Raw genomic sequence first — 26,085 nt, 5'->3', positions numbered from 1 at the left:
CCGCCACCCGCCTAGAACTTCTAGAAAGCACTGTGCCCTGCCGATACCGTGATCTTAGCCTGGTGAGTTCCACGTCAGACTTCTGATGGACAGAACTGTGAGGTCTGCAATCTGTATTCTGTGTAAGCCCCTGAATTGGTGATAATGTGTCACAGCAGCGGTAAAGGACTAATACAATCTATAAGCCTTAAATACTCCCGATTTGGGAACCTGTTGTCAGTCGGGGAGAATTCACATTTTAGAGCGTCTCTGTTGATGCTTTCTAGGTTCGAAACTGGTATCCTGGTCTGCGAACGTGGGTGTTTCCCTTTTTCCACCCATTGTTCAGGTGGATGGAACTGTTTTCCAGTGGCTTTCAAATCTGGCTGTGATTTTCCTAAGTGCTGTGAAAAGTTACGCTCGGGTCAGCCGGTCCATTTGGTTTTGCCTCCGAAAACTCTTTCAAACAGCGATTTTGTATTTGAACCAACTTTGTGGCAGTTGTGAGAGCCAGCCCTGGTTGCTAAGAGAGGCTGGGGGGGGGGGCTGTTGCCATGGGAACAATTGTTTTAAAACCAGGAATAAGGAGCTCTGCCTGTAATAAGGAGCCAAGGTAGGCGAGGCAGGGGACGGAGCTCCCAGGTACCTTCTCCTCATTAGGGAAAACAGCCCGAGGTTTCCTGCGGATTCCCTAAGTCCTGCGGACCTTGTCCTGCTACTCCAAAGGCCAATAGTAAATGCGTGAGTTTCAGATTCGAACAGGTTCGGTTCTGAATCCCTGATTTGCCCACGCCACCTGCGAGACCTACGAGTTGGCAAGAGAACTGCTCGGGGGCGGGGGTGCTCCTTTGTGGTGATCGTGAGATGAGGGTTACATGAGCACGTACTTCCTGGAGGGGGTGTGATTGCCAGAGGCCACAGTTGGCGATTGGTCCAGCACGGAACCTGGAGCGCCGTAGGATCTCAGATCCTCGGGGTGCCCTTGAGCTTAGACGAGAGACGGGTGAGGTGCGGGGGGGGGGGCCCTTGCCTTGAGTCAGCCATACCTGAGCTAGTCTCTACCCTGCACGAACAAGTCCGGAGCTGGCAGAGTAGCTAGATGCTGGGAAGACTGGGTGGGAGAGGCGGGAATAGAGGACCCGGTGTCATCAGGTGGACCACAGGGGACAGGGTGGGGTAGAAATGGTGGAGTAGGCGGGCCTGGGGCAGCTCTGTCCCAGGGTAGACATGTGCCGCTGGCCCAGCAACCCGAGGGCAGCGGTCAGATGTTGGGGAGACCTGGCCAGGCGGCTTGGGCCACCGGAATGACGCGAAGCCCCGCCAGGCAGGATTAGCCTTCGTGTTAGACATCGAGAAGTTTCTGGGTCCGGAGTCAGGAGACGTCGTCCCTCTCGAGAGTACTTGGTCTGTTCCCGTCTGAGGTCAGAGCTGTGGAATGACTTAGGTATGCCTTTTGCACATTGGCTCCTGACAACCTTTGGGCCGCCCCTGTGGCCCATGTGGGACACGTACACGGGCTCGGAGGCGTGCGTGTTTGTGTGATTCAGGTTCAGTCCTGGGTTTATTTTCTTTTTCTTTAATTTTAGAGAGGGAGACAGAGAGCGTGCACTTGGAAGCAGGGGAGGGGCAGAGGGAGAGAGAGAGAGAGAGAGAGAGAGAGAGAGAGAGAGAAAGAGAATCCCAAGCAGACTCCACGTTCAACCCAGAACCTTGTGTGGGGGCTCCATCCCATAACTTTGGGATCCTGACCTGAGCCGAAACGCAGACTCAGACACTCAGCTGCCCCAGGAGGGGTTTGCCGTTGGAAGCATAATTGCATTTGGGAACATATCAGTGTCCAGACTGCCTCCCCAGACAAGGAGGAGATCCAACAACGCCTCAACTAAAACCCATGCGACAATGGGATATTTTTTTTTTTTTAAATGGCTATTAAATACAGCCACTTGCTGGGGTTGCTCAATTTCAATGAATTCTGGAGTTTTCAGACGAATTTGTGTGGATGCATAGCCCAAGAGTAGGATGGGAGCAAAGGTAAGAAAAAGAATATCAAGGTGAAATCTGGTACATTAAGTAGTCATTAAGTTACGTCCTTCATGCCCTGACTACATGAAAAATACAGATTCCTTTTTTTTTTTGAGAGAGAGAGAGAGAGAATGGGAGAGGGGGCAGAGAGAGGGAGGCACAGAATCCGAAGCAGGCTCCAGGCTCTGAGCTGTTAGCCCAGATCCCCCTGTGGGACGCGAACTCAAGAACCAGGAGATCGTGACCTGAGCCAAAGTCGGACGTTTAGCCGACTGAGCCACCCGGGCGCCCCCGAACCTTTCAACCGCAATCCCGGGAAGACCTCTTTGTGTGGCTCGGGTAACAGAGAACACCTTCCGTCACCACAACTTGCTACAAGAAAACCTTGGCTCCTGTCCCGCTGCGTCCAGGACCCGTGCCCAGCACGGGGCTCCCGGGGACACAAGAGGTGGATGAAACCAGAGTGAACGCGGCGTGTTCTGACACGGGAGACGGTGTGGCATCACTGTCCCTCCAGAGAGGGCGGATTTACGGGTGAGCGTGTGAAAACGGGCTCATTTCACCAGAGAGACATCCCTTCGATTCCTTTTGTGGGGAATCGTCCACGTTATCAGGGATTACCGACAGCGGCCTACCGGGCCGCAAGACGAAAACCCACGATACTGATGTTTTGAAATAGCAGCCCTTTGAGTTTAAAAACAGACTTTAAAGAGTTCGAGAAACTGGCAATTAATCAGACCTCTGTGCTCGGAATTAAGGCACAGACTGGTTTTCGGTTTATTGCAGACACAGATAGATATGGCTGGATATAATTATTTTTTCTCGATGGTACTCAGACACCCATTTGTCTGAGTTTTATAATTTATTGTTTGGCATTTGGTAGGCATAGCCCAGCATTGTAGTGAGTCTGCAAATCATTTCTTTTTTATTAGTGCTGCTGTTATATTCAGAACCATGCTCCCCGGGTTTTCGGCCACCGTGGGATCAGGTTTTCCTTGACTGATCCGAGATCTGGACTCTGCCCCTTGGCCCCCTGGTTTCCGTAGGAGCAAAGTACAGGGGCCTCTGTACTTTATTATTTATTTTTAATTAAAACAATTTTTTTAGGTTATGTATTTATTTTGAGAGACAGAGAGAGAGAGAGAGCACGAACAGGGGAGGGGCAGAGACAGAGGGAGAGAGAGAGAATCCCAAGCAGGCTCTGCGCTGTCACCACAGAGCCCGACATGGGCCTTGGTCCCGCGGATCTTGAGATCGTGACCTGAGCCGAAATCAAGAGTCGGATGCTTCACTGACTGAGCCCCCCAGACACCCCATGGGGCTTCTTCAGGTAGCAGCTTAGATCTCCTCTGTGTATTTGTTCCATTCCGTGGAAATTCTATCTGGACGAAGCCTCTCAGACTCATTTCCTTGACAGTCAAGAATCATTTCAATACCTTTCAATAAAAAGCTCCTACTCCGGGGGCGCCTGGGTGGCTCAGTCGGTTGAGCGACCGACTTCAGCTCAGGTCACGATCTCGCGGTTCGTGAGTTCGAGCCCCGCGTGGGGCTCTGTGCTGATGGCTCGGAGCCTGGAGCCTGCTTCCGATTCTGTGTCTCCCTCTCTCTCTGCCCCTCCCCCACTCATGCTCTGTCTCTGTCTCAGAAATAAACATATAAAAAATATTTTAAAAAAAGCTCCTACTCTGTGCGAGACCCCAAGGGTAGGTATGTAGAGAAACAGGCCACCGTCACTAACCTCCAGGCCACTGGGGAGCCCAGGATCCTGAACTGCAGAGAGGCCCGCAGAGGGAGTACGGCCCAGCGTGGGTGCCGGGCAGGGTGGATGGGGACACTTCACGATACCTTCCTTGTAGGGATGTGACCATGTTCCCGTTTAAAATTCAGACAATATGGTTTAAGGCAATTGAAGTTCATTTTCTTCTACGTCTGGGACCAGAGAGGAGTCCCCCACACCACACCGCATGCCGTTCTGGCAGAGCGGAAAGAACTTCAGACCCGGGTTTTGGTTCCTGTGCCACCAAGTGTCTTTTACCAACTCATTATGCTGCTCTGGGCCTCAGTTTTTCCTTCTGTGAAACGGACATCGCCAATATGGTGGTCAGGATTGGTATAACGCCACATATACGAAGATTGTGTTGAGAAAAGCTTTGTCTTATGACCAAATGGGCAAAGCATTTTGCATGCCTATGTTTTACCAATTTTCTTTTTTTCCCCTTTCTTTTTCTTTTTTTATTTGAGACAGAGAGAGAGAGAGAGTGTGTGTGTGTGTGTGCGTGTGCGTGAGCAGGGGAGGGACAGAGGGAGAGAGAGAGAATCTTAAGCAGATTCCTGGCTCAGCACAGAGCCTGACGCGGGGCTCGATCCTGAGATCATGGCCCGAGCCAAAATCAAGAGTTGGTTGCTCAACCGACTGAGCCACCCGGGCCCCCCGATTTCCTAATCCTTGTACATATTGAGATGAGTGAAATACAGATTTCATTTTTTAAGACTTGCCTCATCCACAGCATCAGAGAACTTGTTGCCCATTTCCCGGAACAATGGCTAAAAAGCCGAATTGCCACTATTTTGGAGGAGACGGCTCTTTGAATTTTTTTGATGGTAAACCCCCCCCCGCCCCCCCCCCGCCCCATCAGGAATGTTGGGAAACTTTTCAGATGTGGTGGGAGGTATTATTCTTTAATGCCAGCCTGTTGCCTGCTCCGTGGGAAAGTCCCATCGGCTTGGAAAATAACCAAGAAATGTCTGCTCAGCGATAGCCACGTTGTGGTTTTGATCCCTGCCGCTCCAACTGGAAGGAACGAAGGCACGGAAGGAATTGGCTTTTCTCAGATCCCATCCGTCTGGTTTGCTCTGAGATGTCACCAGCAGAGAACCAGCATAGGCAGGCGAGGGTGAGAAGGCCCCCGGTCAGTAGACCTCCTCAGGAGCGTTCCGGTGGCCAGTCCCCTTTCCGGGTTTCTGTGTCCCGTCTCTTACTTGCAGATTGTCATTCGGGATTCGGATTTCCAAGACCTTTCTTTCATGATTCTCGGCGGGTCTTAGGGATCCCCTGACACTTGTGTTGATTCACTCTTCCAGGGGTGACGGGCTGGACCCTCTTGCCTGCTCGTTGATTTCTGGCACTGACCTGCATGTTTCTGGTGCTCGTGTCCTCCCATCCCAGATGACGGCAGGCCCAGCATCAACCGTCCTCGTCTGGAGTCTTAAACAGCCCATCCGCTAACAGGGGTGGAGGTGTTGGGCTTCAGACGGGGGTTTATCCCTCGAGACCTAAATTCTGTCTGTTCTATAGCATCTTGTATTGCAACCTACGGTATGTTATTCAACCTCGCTGGATCTCAGTATCCCAGCCTACAGGACGATACGGGACCAGTTCGGGCCCTCCGGGAAACAGATGCCAAGAGGTAGTCGGAATCACGAGAGCTTTTCTCAGGGGAGATGAGTCGGTGGGGCTAAGACTTCAAACCAGTATGGCATGGGCAGGGAGAGCTGTCAGACCAGTACGCAGCCTGATGCGTGTCCCAGAAGAGGGGGAGGAAGAAACGAAGGGCGGCAAGAGGGTGCAGCTCCTGGGAAGTCTTGGCCAGTTGAATGGGGAGCCCCAGTGCGGATTGTCCGCGGAGAAGTCCCGTGTCGGGGCAGACCTGGCCAGGCCCTGGGGCCCTCTCCGAGCTCAGGCACCGAGTGGGGACTCTCTGGGAAGGCTGTGGCTGTCGCCCAAGAGTGCAGCTGGAAGCTGTCGTCCGATCCCGTGATCATCCAGCATGTCCCCAAGGCTGGCGTCCCCGGCCTCTACTCCAGCGATGAGTTGGCAAAGTTAGAGCCCCGGAGACGAGACCTGAGAGATCCCTGGGCGCGCACAGATGGAGAGCAAGTTCCGCGGGGGCCTGCCTCCCACAGAGGATCTGGAATCCGGGAAGAAGCCGGTGAGGCGGCTGCTTCTCACTTCTCAGGGAGCATCTTACTCCGTCCTTATCAACTCCCGGGCTCTGGTCCAGGCCCAATAGTCGAGGACGCCTGGAGATCCTCGCTGATTCCTGACTTGCTGTTTACGTTTTAGGAAGCCAGATTTTAGAAAACACAATATGCTCTCACTGTCTCAGATGGCGCCTTCGAGGATGGGGTCCGGAAAGAGGCCACGTGGGTCCCAGGCCGGAAGGCACGACCCCTGAGCAGAACCGAGTCAGGTCCTCCATTGACGGTTCCCAGGGATGGTCTGTGGTCCCATAGCCAGACTGAGGCCAGACCGTGAATGTTCTGCTCTGTTCTCTCCGTCTCTTCCCAGCTCTTGGCCTCCTCCATTGATCTCCCATTCCTCAGACCCTGGCTGGTCCTCCCGGCTACCACCTGGCCTACCTCTCCTGCTCCCACTTCTCTAGTCCATGTTGTCCTGGTTTCCCATCATGCCTTGCCCTAGTATCCTACGTTCTGACAGCCTTTAATTCTTCCTCGGCCGAGAACCCGCCGTCTGCTAATCTTAGAAGGGGAGACGTAGTCTGGTTGGATGGGAGTCACTCAGTTAGAAAGGGGATGAGACTGTGACCCTCAAAATCATGGGCCAAGGGCATTGGAAAGGGAGAAGGGACAGGAAGGCAATATTGGTGAATAGCGACTTCATGCATTTTGCAGCTGGGACACCTTTCATTCACCTCCATGCAGCAGAACCGGGTTGACCTGGCTGAGTTGATTTGTTGGAGAAGAGGGAGCATTGCCTGCCTCTTTGCTGGATGGCGACATATGCCGGTCGGGTCCCCCTCGAAAGATGAACGGTTTATTTCTTTGCGGGTGGAAATACTGCCAGCAGATAGCTCTTAGCCTTCCTTTCTCTTAGGAACGTGCTCGGGCTGAAGAAAGTCACCTCACCCAACATCACACACGCGTTCCGGGGCAACCCAGTGGTTGACCAGCGCAAGGGTTAAAAGCTCAGTCCCTTTTCGTTAATCCTGGAGAGCTCTGAGGTGCCAGCCGAGCCTTCCAGCTTCCCGAGGGGTCTTCGGGGACCTTCCTTCGGATCCCGTGGTAGCTCACTTCTTTCTCGGCCCCACCCCCTTCCCTCCCCTCGCCTTTCCCAGGTGTGATCCCAGGAGCACTGCCTAGTAAACTTCCTCCGCGTTGCAGGAGCTCCTTCCTGGGAAACCCGACCTTTGACACCTCTCTTTACAGCTCCGCCATATTTCACACAAGGGGTTCTGGTGGCCACGAGCTCCAGCTTGTAGCCACAGTTGGTCACTGTGAATTAAAACTGCTAATGGTTCAAGTCAGATATTCACTGGAAACCCACGCGATGTCAAGCCGAGTGATGTCACCAGGCATTTGCACATTGCCACAGCGTGTCCTGCAGCGAGGGAGACGGTGTGATTAAAATGAAATATTTGGAGTCACAATGCAGAGGAAGGTGCCAGGCACAGGTTAGCTGAACGGGTCCGCGTGGGATGTGCCTCCAAGGGATATAAGTGGAAGTTCAAATTTTGGCACTCCAAGGGGCAGTGGGAGACCTAGGAATGGTTTGGGTCAGTATGGAGTCCAAGGCAGGAGGACCTAAGTGATCACGGGCGAGGAACGTCAGAGGGTTCGCAGTTCATTGGCACCGGAAGCCAGGAGGCCCTCCGTGAAAGAGGCTGACCGGATCTAAGAAGGGTATCAAGGTCTGGGATTCTGAGAGGCTCCCCGGCAAGAATAGAAAGGCACGCGCCACGCGGACTGAACCAACGCCTCTGAGCGCAGAGTGCGCCTACGGTCACAGAGCAAGGTGGGTGCTGCAGAGAGGGACGCTTGGTTCACTGTGTGGAACATCATGCTGTCTTTGCAACGAAGCTGAGCTGAATCTGAAGGTAAGGACCGCAGAAGCGTCTCAGGAAGCCTCACTCAGACGACGAGAAAAATAATCTTCGAAGTTCGCTTCCCTGGCGTGCCGTGACTTGGGAGTCAGAGTTGGCTTTTTCCGTGGCGCTAACTGTGGGTTCCATGCTGCTAGAGGATCACTTCCTGGCCGTGGACTTTACCCCTGGATGGCTCGTTGGTTCCGTGGGTTGCCCGTTCAATAGTCACTCATGGTGGAGACCCCCGTGGTCGCTTTGGTCAAGCCCCTGGAACCGGGAGGTTGTCATAGAGACCAAGTGGAGTCAGTTGTTCTATGATGACTGCTGACCCATAAACTGGTCTTGTGCCTACAAGTGGCATTGGATGGGACCGGAAGAGTGAGCACGAGTTTCCCTGGAACACATCCCTTGCCGCCATTACAGCTCTATCGGCATGAAGATGTGAGGGTACCAACAAAGGCGTGGGGCCAAAGAAATCGCAATGCATTTGTAGACTTGTAGGCATGACTCCGTCCAGTGGATGGAACACAGGGCAAGGAGCAGGGTGTGGACCTAGGTAGGACCCGGGGGAGCAGAGCCTTTATGTAGTCCGTGGGGCATCTGGGCTCGATCCTGAGAGCAGCGGGAGGCCGCGGAAGGGTCTGGATCGCTCTGGCAGAAATGCAAGGGGTCAAGAGTTGAACTGTTAAGAGATTTTAGGAACAATCCAGCTGAGAGAAAGATGGCGGGCTTGGTTACCCTGGTGTTGGTGCACGGGGAGATAAATGCAATGCTCGGAAAGAGCAAAGTACAGTGGGAGCAGGGATGCAAACCACGGTCTGTGGGCAACTCACAAAGCCAGCGAGGTTCCCCCGGAGACCGGCTCAGCTCCCGAGTAGACCCACAAGGACGTGTTGCAATGGGGGCCGATTTGGGCCTCCGGCAACAGTGTGCCCCTGCTGGGTCTAAAGGTGCTTTCCACCCAACACCGACGTCAGCGGGTCCAGAAGAACAACGCGATAGAATGAGCGTTTTCTGATCAGTCAGTGATCATCAGCTAGTCTAGACGAGGCCCCTGACAGTGGGTGGTTTGGCTGACTGGATCAAACGCTGGTACCCATTGGTATTTTGATATCCAGGGATACCTGGGCCCCGTTGCTGGCTCTTTCCTCTGCTTCCGGCACTGGAATTGCACCCGGTCATCCAGGCAGTACGGTGGTCCCTGTAGCTCGGGCTCTGGCATCCAAGAGGCCGGGATAAGTTCCTTTCTCTTTTTCCTGCAGCGTTCCTATCTGCAGGCTGAATAATAGTAGTGCCCGGCTGTCGTGAAGGTCAAACGAGACATGGTCCCAGCCCAGTGCCCGCCTTGCAGGAAACTCCATCAACAGTAGCCATATGTGCTTTGGTGCTGTCTGCATTTTGGGGGGCCGTACCAACGCTCTGCTCCATGGCGGTGAGTCCCTGACGGACCAGAAAGGCAGCCAGCCACGACCCCGTGCCTCGACCGGCTCCCCCTCGCCGGTCCTTCCGCCCCTCTCCCCCATCTAGATCCTTGCCGAGTGTCTGGAACAATGGAAGAAACCTGTTTGATTACAGTCAAAAGTCTCTCCGGGAGGCTCCAGCCCTTTCGGGGTAATTTGGCATGATTTCACGGAAGTGAGCCTTGGGGAAAATTCAAATGTCAAGCATAATTTGGTACTTGAAACACGAGAGGAAAAGCCTTCTGATTTCTTTTCATCTACATTTTTCCTCTGCGCTCTGTCTGGCCGTCCCTCTCCTCTCTCAGGGGTCATTACCCCACAGTGGGGGCTAGAGGTAAAGCAACAGGAGCAGTTGGTGATCTTTTAACTTGCTTTCCATCGGTGTCTGGCGGGGGCAGTCAGCCTCTCCACTCACCCCCCATCTTCTTCTTCTTTTTTTTTTAATGTTTATTTTTTGAGCGGGAGACACAGAGAGAGAGAGACAGAGCATGCGCAGGGGAGGAAGAGAGAGGGAGGGAGGCACAGAATCCGAAGCAGGCTCCAGGCTCTGAGCTGTCAGCACGGAGCCCGACGTGGGGGCTCGAACCCACAAACCGCGAGATCGTGACCTGAGCTGAGGTCGGACACTCAACCGACTGACTCACCCAGGCGCCCCCCGCTTACCCACCCACTTCTGAGTGCCGGCAAGGCGGGATGGTCTAACGAGCGCTAAAATCTCAACGGCGAGATCAGCAATTATTGACGGACTGTAGATGACGAGCTGAAGTTCTCTTAAGATATTATCTATATGCCTATTTTATTTATTTATAATGTTTATTTTTGATAGAGAGCACATGAACGGGGGGGGGGGGGGAGGGGCAGAGAGAGAGGGAGACAGAGGATCCAAAGCAGGTTCTGTGCTGACAGCAGAGAGCCCGATGTAGGGCTTGAACTCATGAACCGTGAGATCACGACCTGAGCTGAAGTTGGACGCTTAACTGACTGAGCCGCCCAGGCGCCCCATATGCCTATTTTATTACTTAAAAGAACACAGAGCAGACGGGGACCTCCTGTCTCTTTCAAGTTAAAGATGGAACACTTCCAGGGAGATCCTCACTGCCCCTGCCCCATGAGTTTGGACTGCCTGACTCACCAGACTGGGGGCTGGGATTTCGGATCTACCGTTTATGGGCTGCGTGACCAGCAAGGTGCCTCGCTGTGCCAACCAGGTGTCCCAGAGCTGAGCGATGGTACACTTGAACTGAAACAGACATGCCCAGCACCAACCTTCCAAGCAAATAAAGACTATGGCTGCTGGTTCCGGGCGCACTTTCCAAATCTCACGTCAAATGTCTGCTGTGGCCCGCCCTAACCCGGAGCCGGGCAGGGGAGGACATTCTGGGAAACGTGATTCCATCTCGGCTAAATTGATGCAGAAAAACACGTGGCACGGGGACTGTACAAGAGTATATTGGTCAAGTGCCTAGCGGGGTAGGACACTCCATTATCATAAGTTAATATGCCTCTTCTGTTTCCCTCTTTCATTAGGTCTTTCTCACCGGAGTCCTTGACCTCGACTGAGGGGTAGCACCGAGGGGAGGTGGAGAATAAGATAGAGAGAGAGTGTGTGTGTGTGTGTGTGTGTGTGTGTGTGCGTGTGTGTGTGTGTGTGTGTGTGATGTTGGAGGCAGACAGGTGATGGATACATGCCATTCTGAGACTAGAGATCATACACTGGAGAAAATCTGTTTTGGACACTGGGCAGCTTTTCTCATTTTTTAGTGTGGCTGATAGGAAATTGCCTCTAATTTACTGCTCACATAGAAGCGTCTGTCCTTAAGGTGGGGACAGCTGGTCTCTGAGGGAGCTGCCACGACGGCTGCCCACCTCACTGTCTTTTGTTTCCATGGGATTCACGGAAACAGCATGATCTGCCCAGGCAGACTGGGTCTCCCCGTCTTTATTAAGTCACTCCTTTTTATTGAGGGTGGTTTTTTCACCCATAATAGGAGGGGACATTCTCTTCGGAGCAATAAATTGCCTTCAATACTGGGACCCTCGGTATCAGGGAATTTCATCTGCGTGGGAAATCTCAGAGACCATTTCCTTACCCGAACCTGTTGGGGGTTCTCTTTTTTTAACGTTTAATAATTTTTTTGAGACACAGAGAGAGCAGGAGCGAGACAGGGGCGGAGAGACAGGGGGACAGAGGATCCGAAGCCGCCTCTGTGCCGACAGCAGCGAGCCCGATGTGAGGCTCGAACCCAAGAACTGTGAGATCGTGACTTGGATGCTCAACTGACTGAGCCACCCAAGTGCCCTCCCCACCACTGGGGATTATTGGTGCCTGGCCACAGAGATGTGAAGTTTGCTTTGTAGTAACTCTTTCTGGGCTGGGATGTGTGGGTAGATTCCAGTGTTTAATCAAGTGAAACGAAAGCCAATTAGTGTGTGTGTTTTCTGGGTCTAGAGGAACAGCGTAAGTGCTATGAAGTCAGGGCTTCCTTTCTCTGGTCTTCCTGGGTCACCCTGGGTTGGGTGCTACTCTTCTGGATCCATTTAGTTGATTTGGGTCCAGGCCTGCCTATCTTTGTATCTACGACCCGACAAAGGGATGTTACGCGTCTCTTGATTACAGGACGTATGAGCAACGCATATATGACCAGCTTCCCAAAGACCTGGCATGACTTGGCTGTGTAGTTTCTTCGAAGTTAAGATTTTTCCCGCTGGCGCATTACGAGATCACTTCCTCTTTCCCCTGGGTTGGTCTGGTCACTGACGGCGGTCGTTATACCCCTGGCCAATAGGGGCACTTGGATGGTGAGAAGCTTCATTGGTTGGGCTTGTACTGTAATATGTCTTCACAGATGTGCAAAAATAGTCCTTCCTGCAGTGATCTGAGCTTTCTCTGTCTCTAGAGCAGTGGTTCTCAAAGTTCATGTGTCATCTCTGGACAAGCAGCATGAGTTTGTTAGACACGCAGATTCTTGGGCCCCACCCTGGACTCACCGAAATCAGAACTCTGGGGCCCAGGAAACTATTTTAACAAGCCCTCCAGGTGATTCAAATGGCAGCTAACGCCTGGGACACACTGCTGCGGGCCTGGGAATAGAATGACTTTCTCCATAGCTCCAACGGCTGCTCGTTTTGCTCCCACGGTCCAGAGGACGGGCGCATATGTGATGTTAGATCCAGAACATTCAGACAAGAGAGGCAAGCTTGTCCTACCAATACCTTTGTCCAAACCCTTCCCTTTTACGGGTGAAAACTTTGAGGTTGAAAATATGTATGAGTGTGGGGGGAGCTGCCCCATGTCACATGGTTAGTTGCAGAAATCAGAATGGCTCCCGAGTGCTCTGGATTCCCACAACAACACGCCTTCCGTTTTAGATGCTCAGGATATCGGAGGGACGGACGGACGGACGGATCGATGGATGGTAAGACGGCTTGTTGGCAGTGGGCAGTGGGCAGTGTGTGTTGGGATCAGGATCTCGCTCCCACGTGGCCATTTTCTAGGTATGGCCGTGGGAAAACCATTGCGTCTCACCTCCTGAAAAATGGGAACAACAATCCACGTGCTACCCCAAATGGGATGCGAGAAAATTCGCCACGGCAACGTGGACTCCGTCCAGGAAGCAGCAGCAGCAGCCGCAACAGACGCTGTCACTTTTCCTCCCGGCATCCCTCTGCCAGAGGGACAGAGCACGCCTCCGACTTGTCAAGGGGGCCAGGGAACGCTCACCATGTGGGCCAACTCTCCTTTCCGTTCATCGACTAATTCAGATGACAGCCTTCCCCGCTCTGGTTCGAGCCCTATCGAAACCAGTGAAACAACCACTTATGTGATAATCATTTTATCACCTGGCTGCTATTGTAAATAAGGGATGGAGATCCCTGCGTGCGGGGCCATCTTTACAACAGGTCCATCTAAATGCAAATGCAGATCCCCTGCCAAACAGAGAGGTGAAAGCTTTCCTATTAGCAGGCAGGAGATAGGAGAGTTAATTTAATGCTAAAACATTCCCATGCAGGGAGAGCCATTTCCCCTGTTGAGCAGTGGCCTCATTTTCTCTCCATGACCACTGTGCCCATAATATGATAATTTTTACCTTTTTAAACTTTGCTGAAGGAAAAAGGACAGTCATCTATCTTTGGAAATAGCTCCTTCCGCATTCATTTCACCTACAAAAATGCAGATATTTGTCTATTCGGTGAAATGAATGGCCTGGAAAACGCTGGATGATGAAGACTTTGGGGCTGTGATGTGTTGGGATTCAATGCCTGCACTTGACTCTGCGAACTCCCCCCGGGCACCCGGGCCCGCGCAAGCCAGCTCTCGTTCTCCTGCCGTGTCGTCCGTCTCCCGGAGCCAAGAGAGGAGGAATCGAGAAGGGCAGACAAATCTGAGTCGCCCAACGCGCACATTCCCCGGGTGAGATGGCACGAGGCGACGCCCTTTTTGCGAGCAGCTCTCACACGATGAACGAGCGTCCTTGTTGTGGTCCACTTTGGGCCACGTTTTTCACAGTTCTGTGTGCCCACGGGCAAGAAGGTGAATCGAGTGACGGAAAACACGTGTGTTAGATCAGCTTTGTTGGGGCAGAGTTACGGCACTATTGGCTGTGAGCTCCATGGTAATGAATCAACAATATATGTTTAACAAAGTGTCTTTAAACAGACACGTAAAACAAGGTTATGTATTGATGTGGCTGTTGAAAAAGTGGTGACTGGAGGCTCACAGGAACCTAACTGTGTATTTCCCCTAGGAGCAACGGTTCCATATTTGCTAATTCATGGTGTTCATGGTGACTTTAGGGAACGTGATTACCGTGAGTCACAAGAATCGACTGTACTTTGAGTCAATTCTGTTTGCTGCTTCTGTCACAGTGGGAAGACTGTCAGAGGGGTCTGGCCTCTGCCCCACGGTGCCCTCTACCCATCCAGGGTTGCAGTCTTCTCTGTGAGGATTGGACGTGCCCAAGTCCCAGGGCAGCTTTTCCTGTGCAGAGGATGGAAACGAGGATTTGCTGTTTCAGGAGGCGAGTGTTCTATTTGCTTACCAGCTGAGTGATCTTGGCTAAGTCATGTGCTCTGTTTCCCCCTCTGTATCTTGAGAGAAAGAGAGAGTATGTGAGCAGGGCCGAGAGAAAGGAAGAGAGACAGAGTCCCAAACAGTCTCCATGTGGTCAGTGCAGAGCCTGATGGGTGTCTTGAACTCATGAACTGTGAGATCATGACCTGAGCTGAAATTAAGAGTCGGACGCTTAACCGACCGAGCCACCCAGGCTTAACGATTGTTAAGATAATTATAAAGACCTTGGTTTGGAGTTATTTTCTATATTTATGTTTTAGTTAGCCAATATACAGTGCAATATTGGTTTCAGGAGTAGAATTCAGTGATTCATCACTTACGTACAACACCCAGTGCTCATCCCTAGTGCCCTTCTACCCATCACCCATCTAACCCATCTCCCACCCACCTCCCTCCATTAACCCTCAGTTGGTTCTCTATCATTAAGAGTCTCTTGTGGCTTGTTTCCCTTTTTTCTCCCCTTGCCTCACTTCCTATACGTTCATCTGTTTTGTTTCTTAAATTCCACATGTGAGTGAAATCGTGATATTTGTCTTTCTCTGATTGACTTTATTTTGCTTATCATAATATATCCTAGCTTATCCACTTCATTGCAAATGGCGAGATTTCATGTTTTATGGCTGAGTAATATTCCATTATATCTATACCACATCTTCTTTATCCATTCATCAGTCGATGGACATTTGGGCTCTCTCCGTAGTTTAGCTATTATTGATAATCCTGTTATAAACATTGGGGTGCATGTACCCCTTCAAATCCGTGTTTTTGTGTCACTCGGGTAAATACTTAATAGCATAATTGCTGGGTCATAGGGTACTTCTATTTTTAATTTTTTGAGGAGCCTCCATACTGTTCTCCAGAGTGGCTGCACCAGTTTGCATTCCCACCAGCCGTGCAAAAAGGTTCCCCTTTCTCCACATCCTCACCAATACCTGTTGTTTCTTGTGTTAATTTTAGCCATTCTAACAGGTGTAAGGTGATATCTCATTGTGGTTTTGATTTGTATTTCCATTATGATGAGTGATGTTGAACATCTTTTCATGTGTCTGTTAGTCATCTGGATGTCTTCTTGGGTCAGTGTCTGTTCATGTCTACCGCTCATTTCTTAATTGGGCTGTTTGTTTTTTGGATGTTGAGTTTAATAAAAAAAAAGGATAAGAACCATATGATCCTGTCCATAGGTGCAGAAAAAGCATTTGACAAAATATGGCTTCCTTTCTTGATACAAACCCTCAACAAAGTAGGGATAGACGGAACATACCTCAACATCATAAAGGCCGTATACAAAAGATCCACAACTGACATCATTCTCAATGGGGGAAAAGCTGAGAGCCTTTCCCCCACGGTCAGGAACAAGACAAGGATGCCCGCTCTCACCATTACTATTTAATATACCACTGGAAGTCTTAGCCTCAGCAATCAGACAACAAAAAGAAATAAAGGGCATACAAATCAGCAAGGAAGAAATCAAATTTTTGCTATTTGACACTATACGTGGAAAACCCGAAAGACTCCACCAAAACATTGCTAGAACTAATACATGAATTCAGCAAAGTCGTGGGATATAAAATCAACGTGCAGACATCTGTTGCATTTCTATACACCGATAACAAAGCGGCAGAAAAAGAAATCAGAGAATCGACCCCGTCCACCATCACACCCAAAACAATATGATACCTAGGAACGAACCTATCTCAAAAGGTAAAAGATCTGTACTCTGAAAATGATAGAACACTTATGAGAGAAAAGAAGACACAAAGAAATGGGAAAACATTCCATGCTCATGGACTGGAAGAACAAACATTGTTAAAATGTCTACACTATCCAAAGCAATCTACATATTTAACGCGACCCCTATCAAAATACCAGAAGCATTCTTTGCAGAGCTAGAACAAACAGTCCTGCAATTTTTATGGAACCACAAAAGACCCTGAATACCAAAAGCAATCCTGGAAAAGAGGAACAGAACGGGAGGCATCACGATTCTGGATTTCAAGCTGTGTTACAAAGCTGTAGTCATCAAGACAGTGCGGTACTGGCCCACAGACACACAGATCGATGGGACAGAATAGAAAACCCAGGAATGGACCCACCACAGTATGGTTAGATCATCCTTGACAAAGCAGGAAAGAACATCCAACGGGGTAAAGGCAGTCTCTTCAACACGTGGTTTTGGGAAAACTGGACAGCATCGTGCAAAAAAATGAACCTGGACCACTTTCTTACACCATACACAAAAATAAACTCAAAATGGATGAAAGACCTAAACGTAAGATTGGAAGCCATCAAAATCCTCAAGGAGGAAGCAGGCAACAACCTCTCTGACCTGGGCCGCGGCAACTTCTTACTAGACCCATCGCCACAGGCAAGGGCAACGCAAGCACACCGTGAACTCTTGGGACCGCGTCAAGGTGAAAAGCTTCTGCACAGCGAAGGAAACAGTCAACAAAACTAAAAGGTAGCCTACGGAATGGGGGAAGGAAGATATTTGCAAAGGACATATCTGATAAAGGGTGTGTATCCAAAATCTAGAGTTATTTTTGTAATGCTGGAGTTCCTCGAGCTGCTTCCTTCTAGGGGCTGGTTATTCGGGCCCTTATCTGAGCTCCCCTGTTTCTCTCTGCCTGTCTTTCCTGCTGCTGGGCCATTACTGAGAGCCTCTCCCCTCTGTTCCTGGACCTTAGATGGTCTGGGTCCTGTCTCCAGTGCCCAGGCCCCATTGGCTTTTTGTGGGTTGAAGCCGGTTTGTGGGCTCACACCTGGCAGGCTCTACCCTCATTCTGCAGTTACGGGCATGCCATTGAAGCCGCCGGAAGAGTTAAATCACTGATCACTTGATCCCATGCTTGGCTTTGTCCGGTCTCCGATTCTAATCACTGAATAGCAGCTGCTGAGGGAATTGCCCCCACAGAAAAGGGGGTGGGCTACAGCCCACCTCGGGGAACAGGCAGGAGGCTAGATGACATTAGTGTGTATTCTCCGGGTAGTTGAAAGTGCAAGAAATGTCACACTTGTTAAATAAAAAAGCCTAAATCTAAACGGGCCGAGATCATCGAGAAGTCTGCTATTTGGGGCGTCTCCCTCATTGGACTGTACATGAACTCGAGGGTTCACATAGTCCCATCACAATCAGAGGGGGATGCCCTCGGGAGTGCTGTCCAGCACTGCCCAGCAATGTCCTTGAGACCTTGTGTTGGCAACGGACTTGGCCACAGGGATGGGACTCCAGAACACCCACGTTGCCTCCTTGAAGCCTTGCCCTAGGTAGGTCCTGACCTCTCCAGGCACTTTCTGGGTGTGGGCACAGATCTTACCTTCTAGTGGGATGCCAGACCCCGTTTCTACTCCCAGCCCTGAGGAGGAGTGGCTGGCGGTGAGGGTAGAGGAGGACAAGACTCCAACGAACTTCTCACTCCATTATATCAAGTGAGCACCTGAATGATGCCCATCGCGGAAGCAGAGCATCCAGCGGCTATTCTGACGTCAGGGAAGACACCAAGGAGATCCGCCATGGAGGTCGCACGGAAGGGTGTTGGGACTGGTTTATCATGCAGGACACCTCGTTGTTAAGGGACCTTTCTGAAAACGCTGGACAGCTGCCCTTGGGATGTTTCTTTTAGATTTCAAGAGATTAGTTATTATCCGACAGGTTCAGGTTGAAAAACAGTCTTGCCGCTCTCCGCTAATGAGGTTTGTACCTTCCCCCCACCCCGGGCTGGGGCGGCCATTTTCCCAGTAGTGCTTGGAAGAGGGTGGACCCTCTGGTGCTAGGTTGGTGCCAGTATTCACATTTTCTCCTTGCAACAGCCTGGAGTCAGATGCTGGCACTACCGTTATTTTACAGATGAATAAACAGTAGCTTGAGAGCTAAGGCACATGTCCAAGGAGAGTGGCAATGCACACCGAGGCAGGTTGAGTCCAAAACTGGTGTTCCCAGCCACTGAGCCCTTGGAAGAGGTATGAGAGAGATGAATCAGGCATAGGTCCTGCCCTCCATAGGCTTCCAGTCTCTGTGAGCTCACAGGCTACTCCACTTGGCTTCATTTTTTTTTTTTTTTTGATCACGGTAAATGTCAGTGGGGTTACCTAGGATTGCTGTTTGGGGAAATGGGCCACCCCACTCACAGGGCTAGGCTTCTAGAACACTGTGTGACACTTGCCTCCAAGCCATGGCACATTGAATCATGGGGTAAGTGACCGACATGGGGATCACTAGGATCTCTCTCTGGACGGAGTGGGTGTCGGGAACAGAGTCAAGTAAAATCAGGATGCTAGAGGGGCACCTGGGTGGCTCCATCGGTTAAGCGGCCGACCTCGGCTCATGATCTCGAGGTCCGTGAGTTTGAGCCCCGTGTCGGGCTCTGTGCTGACAGCTCAGAGCCTGGAGCTTGCTTCGGATTCTGTGCCTCCCTCTCTCTGACCCTCCCCTGTTCATGCTCTGTCTCTCCCTGTCTCAAAAAAAAAAATAAATAAAACGTTAAAAAAAAATTAAAAAAAAAATCAGGGTGCTAGAACCAAGACCAACCAATGCTGCTTTTTGAAAACCCAAGAGCCGTCCTGGCTCCCTATCTTTCTGTTGGTTGGGTGGCCCAGCTTTCCGTTGCGTTCTTGGAAATGCCCCATCATCATCACCATCACCATCATCATCATCACCATTATCCCCTTAAGCTCATTTAACGTGTTTTCTACCATTACAATCAGAGCAAACTTAAGAAACCCACACATCCATCCTTTAACCCAATTCATCACTACGTGCGGGGGCCTCGGCTCTGCTGGGTGTTCACCCGACTCAAAACGGCTTGGGAATCCTTACCGGTCAGAGCGCCCACTGCCCAGATCCCAGGCTTTCTCGGGTCAGCCCTGTGGCTATTTCTGAGTTGAGAATCTGTCGACCTGTGTCCAAGTGATCACGGAGGCTGGACGTCTGAATGCAAGTCATGTTTCAGTACAGACGCTACCCTGTGGCGTCCACCACGTGGCCATATGCAGAATGGGTAGGTTTCAAAAGGCAGTGCCTGGGGCCCAAGTTATGATAAAATAAAGGGAGTCGAGAAAGACAGAAACCACGCAAGTAAGTGTAACACTGAGCACAGCACTGGACCCTTCATGAAATAAAGCTCGTTAGTTATTGCCTAGAAAATGTTTGTGACGCTGGCGTTTTGAGCCACCGGTCTTCGTAAATACCTTTTGTTTGCCCAGGCAATCCAAGGAATCTTAGATGTGTCTCCTTTCCTCAGAGTGGTCGATTTCCCTTGTGTACTAAGCTGGCCGTTGGATCATCAAACCTTGTTCTTTCTGACCCTAAAGCTCGGGATTCGTGACGCCAACGGTCATCATCATTCATGATGCCAACGGTCTTGGGACTTCAGCACACGTGAGAATCACTCGAAGAGCTTCGGGCATTTCTGCTTTGGGGCCCTACCCCTCAGAGCTTCAGATTCAACAGATCGGAGAGTGGCATCCGGGAATATGCGTACTTTTGACCGACGCAAGGACCACAATTTGAGAAATATCTCAGTACCCTCAACTGCCCTCCGACAAGTAGCACTTACCAAGGGCTATCACGTGATAGCCCCACGCCCCCAGAAGCCTCTTACGAATGGGGAGAGGAAATTCTACAAAGACCAATATCCCTAAAGTAGCAGTTGATGTTGCTTTTTGTTCCCTTATTGAAGACTGAAGTTCCCTTCCCCCTGCCGTTTTTTTTACGGGATGGTTGTCGACGATGACTACTTGGAATAAAAAATAAGATGTATTTCCCATCCCTCGATAAAAACGGGTGAGTGGGCTGAAGGGGGTCCCCAGGGCCCAGCCAGGGAGGAAAAGCAGGATCCGATTAGCACATCTAGCTTTCATTTATCAGAGGGGTGTGCAGCCGTTCCAATTGAGTTTAAAGCATTTCACACTTTCCGGGGAGAAACAGTATATTATTTCCAGGAAGAATTGGATGCTGGGGCTGCGGGCCCCAGGTAAGCCTCCTCCGGAGATGCTTGGATTTTTCTATTTGCCTGGAGCCAGCCTGCTCTGTTTTCTACCCCACTTTCCTTAAAGGGATCAACCACTGATCAGGGCAGGAAATGGGATTTGGAGTGCCATTGATTTCCTTGGCTCAGCTCTTTTTCTTCCCCCCCTCCTTCTTCTTCTCTGTGCCCAGAAAAAGAATATATATACACCAGGGAGTCAGGAGTTGGATAGGTTTATCTGAAAGATGTGCTGCGGGTGAGGCAATGTAACAAATTAAAGAGCTAAAAGACAGACTTCAACAATATGGATGACTTTTGGATGTCTTTGCTCCAATTAATACTTTCTACAGCCTTAAGGTAAGATTATAAAGTAGGTAATAAGATCCTTTAAATCCTACTGTTTTGAAAGAATCCTTATTGTCTAATTCCCTTGGATTTTCTGTAATGCGTGCACGAGGTTTCAAAGCCAAAGTTCCAGAATTACAGGGCTTCCTCCCCTTCAGTCTGGGAGATAAGTAAAAATAATTGATTCTTCGGGGTCCTTAATTTGTCAGGATTGCAAACTGAATCCTCCATAGATCGGGGTCCATTTGTTACATAAATGTTTCTGGGATGAAAAAAGCTGAAGGCACAGTAGGATTTGAGTCAGGTAGAGGGAAAGAAAAAGCCTCAGGATTATTCATGTGTGTCTACAGTCAAAATCTGAAATGGCCTTCCGCACATTAATAAAATGATTTTTACCAAGTTCCCAGCCCTGCCACTCTGGACGCTTGGCAGGCCATTTAATTCTCCGACCTCCTTGTCCTCATTTCTATAGTATCCAACATTGAACTTGCAACCGGACTTTCTGAAGTTAAGTTCTGGCTCTGCTCCATACAAGTCACGCTAGAGGAGTCTTTCCCTCCTTCGTAAGGGGGGTGTTTCCAAGTTTAGAATGGGGGAAAGATTGCCTACATTTGAGGGTAATTGTTTAGCCATGCACCCAATAGCTGTCATTCGTGCAGTCATTCATGTATTCACTCATTCATTCATTAATTCATTCATTCATCCATAAGCCCCAAGCACGTATAAGCCCCAAGCATGTCTAGCTTTAAGCAGCTCAACCCATTAGGGTTGACATGTACGTGAGCAATCAGTTATGATATACAGGGTTCAGATTTCTTTTTTTTTAATGTTTTTGACCTTTATATATTATTGACAGAGAGAGGCAGAGCATGAGTGGGGGAGAGGCAGGGAGAGAGGGAGACACAGAATCCGAAGCAGACTCCAGGCTCCGAGCCATCAGCACAGAGCCCGATGCAGGGCTCGAACTCACAAACCACGAGATCATGACCTGAGGCAAAGTCGGACGCTTCACCGACTGAGCCACGCAGGTGCCCCCAAAGGGTTCAGATTTCTGAAAGGCAACGATGGGGGGCACAGGCAACATGTGGTCACCTAAAGCAATACAGAATTGGCGGGATGGGGGTACCTGAAGAAAAGAGTATTGGTTGCCAGCCCAACACCATCCTCTTTTCTAGTGGACCTGATTCTGTTCCTGTAATCTGTGCTTCACTAATCCAATCCTGGTAATCCCTTTCTTGCTGGTGATCGATTTAGGCATGGGTTTATTACACCAGGCCAGTCACTGAGAATTGAGAAATCCTGATAGAAGATTCTGAGAAATGCTTTCTCACTCTTTGTAAAAAATGTTTTTAGTGTTTATTCATTTTTGAGAGCGTGAGTGGGAGGAAGGGGGAGAGAGAGAGAGGGAAACACAGAATCCGAAGCAGGCTCCAGACTCCGAACGGTCAGCGCAGAGCCCGATGTGGGGCTTGAACCCACTAACAGTGGACTCATGACCTGAGCTGAAGTTGGACGCTTAACCGACTGAGCCAGCCAGGTGCCCCTGCTTTCTCCCTCTTCAAGGGGGCACACACACACACACACACACAGAGCACACCTTTTTTTCTTCCTCTTGGGTGTTGCTGTGACCTTGTCTTTTTTGCCTTGACCTCTAGCAGCAAGTGGCCCATCAAGAAGCTGGTAAGACAGGCAAAGGATAATAAAACAGAAAGATGAAAAAAAAAAAAAAAAAAACCCAAAACAGGGTCTTTGATATCCTTGTCGAGTAGCTGAATTCACCAAACCGAGAACTCCCTTATCTTGAGACTTCCTGTTTTGTGCGATAACATATCTTTGTTCTATTTTAAGCCAGTTGAGTTAAGGTTTCTGTGATTTCAGCTAACAGAGCCCTACCTGGTGATACCACGGTTGATTTCTGAAGAAATAGGGGAAACTGAGGGGGCAAGCAAGGAGAAGTCCATCCTGCATGAAGGAGGACACAAGTGACGGCTCTGTGGCTTTCGAAAGGAACCTGACTCACTGAAGAAACAGAAAAAAAAATATTTTTTTTTAATTAAAAAAATTTCATTGAGGGATGAGCCTGGAGAGATAAACAGGACCCAGGTCAAGAAGAAGATTGTGTATCTTTGTAACAAAGACATAGTTTCTTGGGGCGCCTGGTGGCTCAGTTGGTTGAGCATCTGACTCTTGATGTTGGCTCAGGGTTTGATCCCAGGGTCATAGGATCGAGCCCCGGGTCCGGCTCTGCACTGAACTTAAGATTCTCTCTCTCCTCTGCTCCCCTGCTTGTGTGCATGCTCTCTCTCTCTCTCTCTGTTTAAAATAAGAAAAAAGTAAACCCAAAGAGGTCATTTCTCTTTGTGAAAGTGTAAGGGAATGATACAGAAGTCAGGAGTCCCTTCTTCAAGTCAGGCCATGGGGTTGCAGGGCTCCAAGAGGAAATGTTCCCCTATGTTCCATGTGAGGGCCACTCCCACGAGCAGAGGACATTCTGGTTTGGGCCAGGCCGGAGAGTGAATGGTGCCCCCAGCCCAGCCTTCCGTACACAGCGGCCTTGACCCCACTGGAGACTCAGCGCTGAGAGATGGCTCCTGATGTGGTGGCGGCTGGAGGAAAACAGTTGGGCCGTCACCCTGGGCCCAGTGGCCACTCCTGGCTAGTCTCGTCCATCACCCCGGCCAGTGCTCGGCCAACCCCGGAAAGTTCACTGACGCCATGTCACCGTAGCACATCCTTTTAACTGCCAAGGCCTCAATTTCTGCAAGGCTAGGAGGTAATAACGAGTGCGCACACGCCATTACGTTCAAATCCGCAAGAAGGTAACTATGGCTTTCATTGCTAACAAAGCGATCACACTCCCTTGCAGGATGCTGGGCGAAGACACGATAGGTCCACTGCTCTTCTAGAAAGATCTCCAATTCCACTCAGTGGTTTGAACTTGGGGGAAAAAAATCAAAATGCTTTTCCTGTTCACGTCTGTATGTTTCTGCCTGTTTTCAGAAATGCGAAATCTGTGTTTTTGTCTTTGAAGGAGTGAGACTCCCAAGGTGACGACCATTTTCTTATCTTGGAGACGTGTGTGAATGTGAGGTGGTGAGCAGGGACGTGGAGGCTCTACAGGTGGGCCAGTTTCCATGGGACAAAAGTTGGTGTTACGGAGAGCGTAAATAATCCTCTTACTTCCGAGAAGGCCGCATGCTGACGGTGACTGGAAGCCATGCCAGAAAGTGGAAAGATGTGCCATTGATTGGATCTGAGACAAATCGCCTCACACCCCCCGAGGCTCAGTTTCTTTTTCTGGGCCAGTTGTGAGCCTTACTCTGTCTACCTTCTGCTCAACAGCGCCCCCTGGCGTTTCTGAAGAGATGGGGGGCAAGGCAGGAGCAAAATGGCGGCATGAGGCCACCCAACGAGGTCCGTCGGAGACCTTTCCGTTGTTACCAAACAGCAAAGCCACTTGATCCTTGTGGCTCGGACAACCCAGCCAGCGACCTGCCTTGCCTGTGCCCAAAGGGGTTGACAGCTGTGGTTCAGGCAAAAAGGACCCCGGCTCTATACCATGAGGTTGTGGGAATGGAAGTAGAATGTTCAGTCTGCTTTGCCCATTATTGTTCCCCTCTCCCCACAAGTTCAGTCGATCCTAATTATTTGTAGATTCCATATTGGCAAATTCCCTTACTCGCTAATCTATATTTGTGACCCCCAAATAAATTACGTATGGACCTCTGACAGTCAGGGACACATGCAAAGTGGTGAAAAACTTGCACGTTCCCAGCTAGGGTCTAATAAAGCAACCCTCTGCCTTCGTGTTTTAGGTCTCGTGCCGAGGGCAAGTGTCCTTTTCGCCATCTATCTGGTGCCTTTTTTTTTTTTTTTTTTCATTTTTGTGGTTTTTTTGTTGGTGGTTTCCCTGACCTCCAAGCAGAGTTCTAAAGAACTGTCTAGTGTTCCTAAGTGCAAGAAGGCGGTGATGTCCCTTGAGGAGAAAATATGTGTGTTAGATAAGGCTTATTTAGTCGTAAGTTATAGGGCCATTGGACATGAGTTCAACATGTGAATGAATCAACAGTACATATTAAATGTGTTGTCTTTACATAGAAACACACATAAAACAAGGTTATGTATTGACTATTTGATGAAAACGTGACCAGAGGAACTGAACCCGGTTTTCCCCTAGGAACAATGGTTCAATATTCACTAATTCAGTATTTACTAATTCAATGTTCACAGAGACTTTAGAGCAGAGTAGAAAGGGCCGTATGTTTTTTTGTGTTATGGATTTTTCCACGGGCGTGGTCTATTCGTGTGGTCACATGAATCTCTGAGTTTCGGGGGCAGTGTCTTCAAGAAGAGCCAGGGCGGTTGGTAACCCAGCCTCTGCTTGCATAATTCTGAGAGGATGCTCGTTATTATATAATATGTCTCATTTTAGCGCTGATGACTAGAAAATACTCTCTCTTTTTTAAACTGTTTATTTATTTTGAGAGAGAGAGAGAGCACAAGCACAAGTGGGGGGGGGCAGAGAGAGAGAGAGAGAGAGAGAGAGAGAGAATCCCAAGCAGGCTCCGCACTGTCAGCACAGAGCCTGACGTGGGGCTCGATCTCACGACCCATCACAACCTGAGCTGAAATCAAGAGTTGGACACCCAACCAACTGGGCCACCCGGGTGCCCCCGAAAATCCTCTCTTGTATAAAGCTGAAAAATCTCCTTGAAACTCTCCTCTCACTCCTAATTCTACTCTCCAGGGCCTCAGATGATTTTGGCTTTGTTTTCATATATTATGTCATAAAACGTTCAAGATGGCGATCTTGTTCTTCTTCCTTCTGTCTCTTTTCTCTTCCACCTCTGTCTTTCTCCTCCTCCTTTCCATCTTTTCACTTCTCCATTCCTAGACTCTGACTTTTTTTTTTTTAAGTTTATTTATTTATTTTGACAGAGACAGAGACAACAGAGTAGGGGAGGGGCAGAAAGAGACAACAGAGTAGGGGAGGGGCAGAAAGAGAGGGAGACAGATAATTCCCAGCAGGAAAGGAGTAGAGCACAATAATTTTCCTGTCTCTGTTGCATCCAAACGTACCTTATGTTCTCCCTCAACTCTCACTTTTATTTGTATTTGTAGTCGCCTTTCCTACTCAAACGCGTCCTGGGATTCCATTCGCTAATTCATGCGAAGTTGGTCCCATTTAAACCAAACTCTTTTAAATACACCTGCTTCGGAAGTGGGCCACCCATGCCCTCAGGGCAGAAGAATGACTATGTTAACCGTGGAAATTATCTATGCTCGTAAGGGATCAGCTGCAGCATTTTCACACTCCGGTTACACGTACAAGATTATTGAGGCTGGGTCCCCATTAATGAGATACTATTTATACTTTTCCTTGAAAGCAGCCAGTCATTTAAAAAAACGGCTCTAAAATTTTT

At 49.8% G+C, this 26,085-nt stretch overlaps 1 long non-coding RNA gene across 1 annotated transcript; it reads left to right on the top strand.

Annotated features, from left to right (window-relative positions):
* The first annotated feature begins 601 nt into the window (after window positions 1-601).
* On the top strand, window positions 602-24,463 carry LOC122234719. Its single transcript, XR_006212636.1, has 5 exons — window positions 602-720; window positions 9,086-9,255; window positions 19,662-20,133; window positions 20,509-20,674; window positions 23,694-24,463. It is a non-coding gene; the product is annotated as an uncharacterized LOC122234719 (long non-coding RNA).
* The last annotated feature ends 1,622 nt before the right edge of the window (window positions 24,464-26,085 follow it).

Source organism: Panthera tigris, chromosome E3 (assembly GCF_018350195.1).
Source record: "Panthera tigris isolate Pti1 chromosome E3, P.tigris_Pti1_mat1.1, whole genome shotgun sequence".
NCBI classification, from domain to species: Eukaryota; Metazoa; Chordata; class Mammalia; order Carnivora; family Felidae; genus Panthera; species Panthera tigris.
This window is presented reverse-complemented; position numbering and strand designations above follow the sequence as displayed.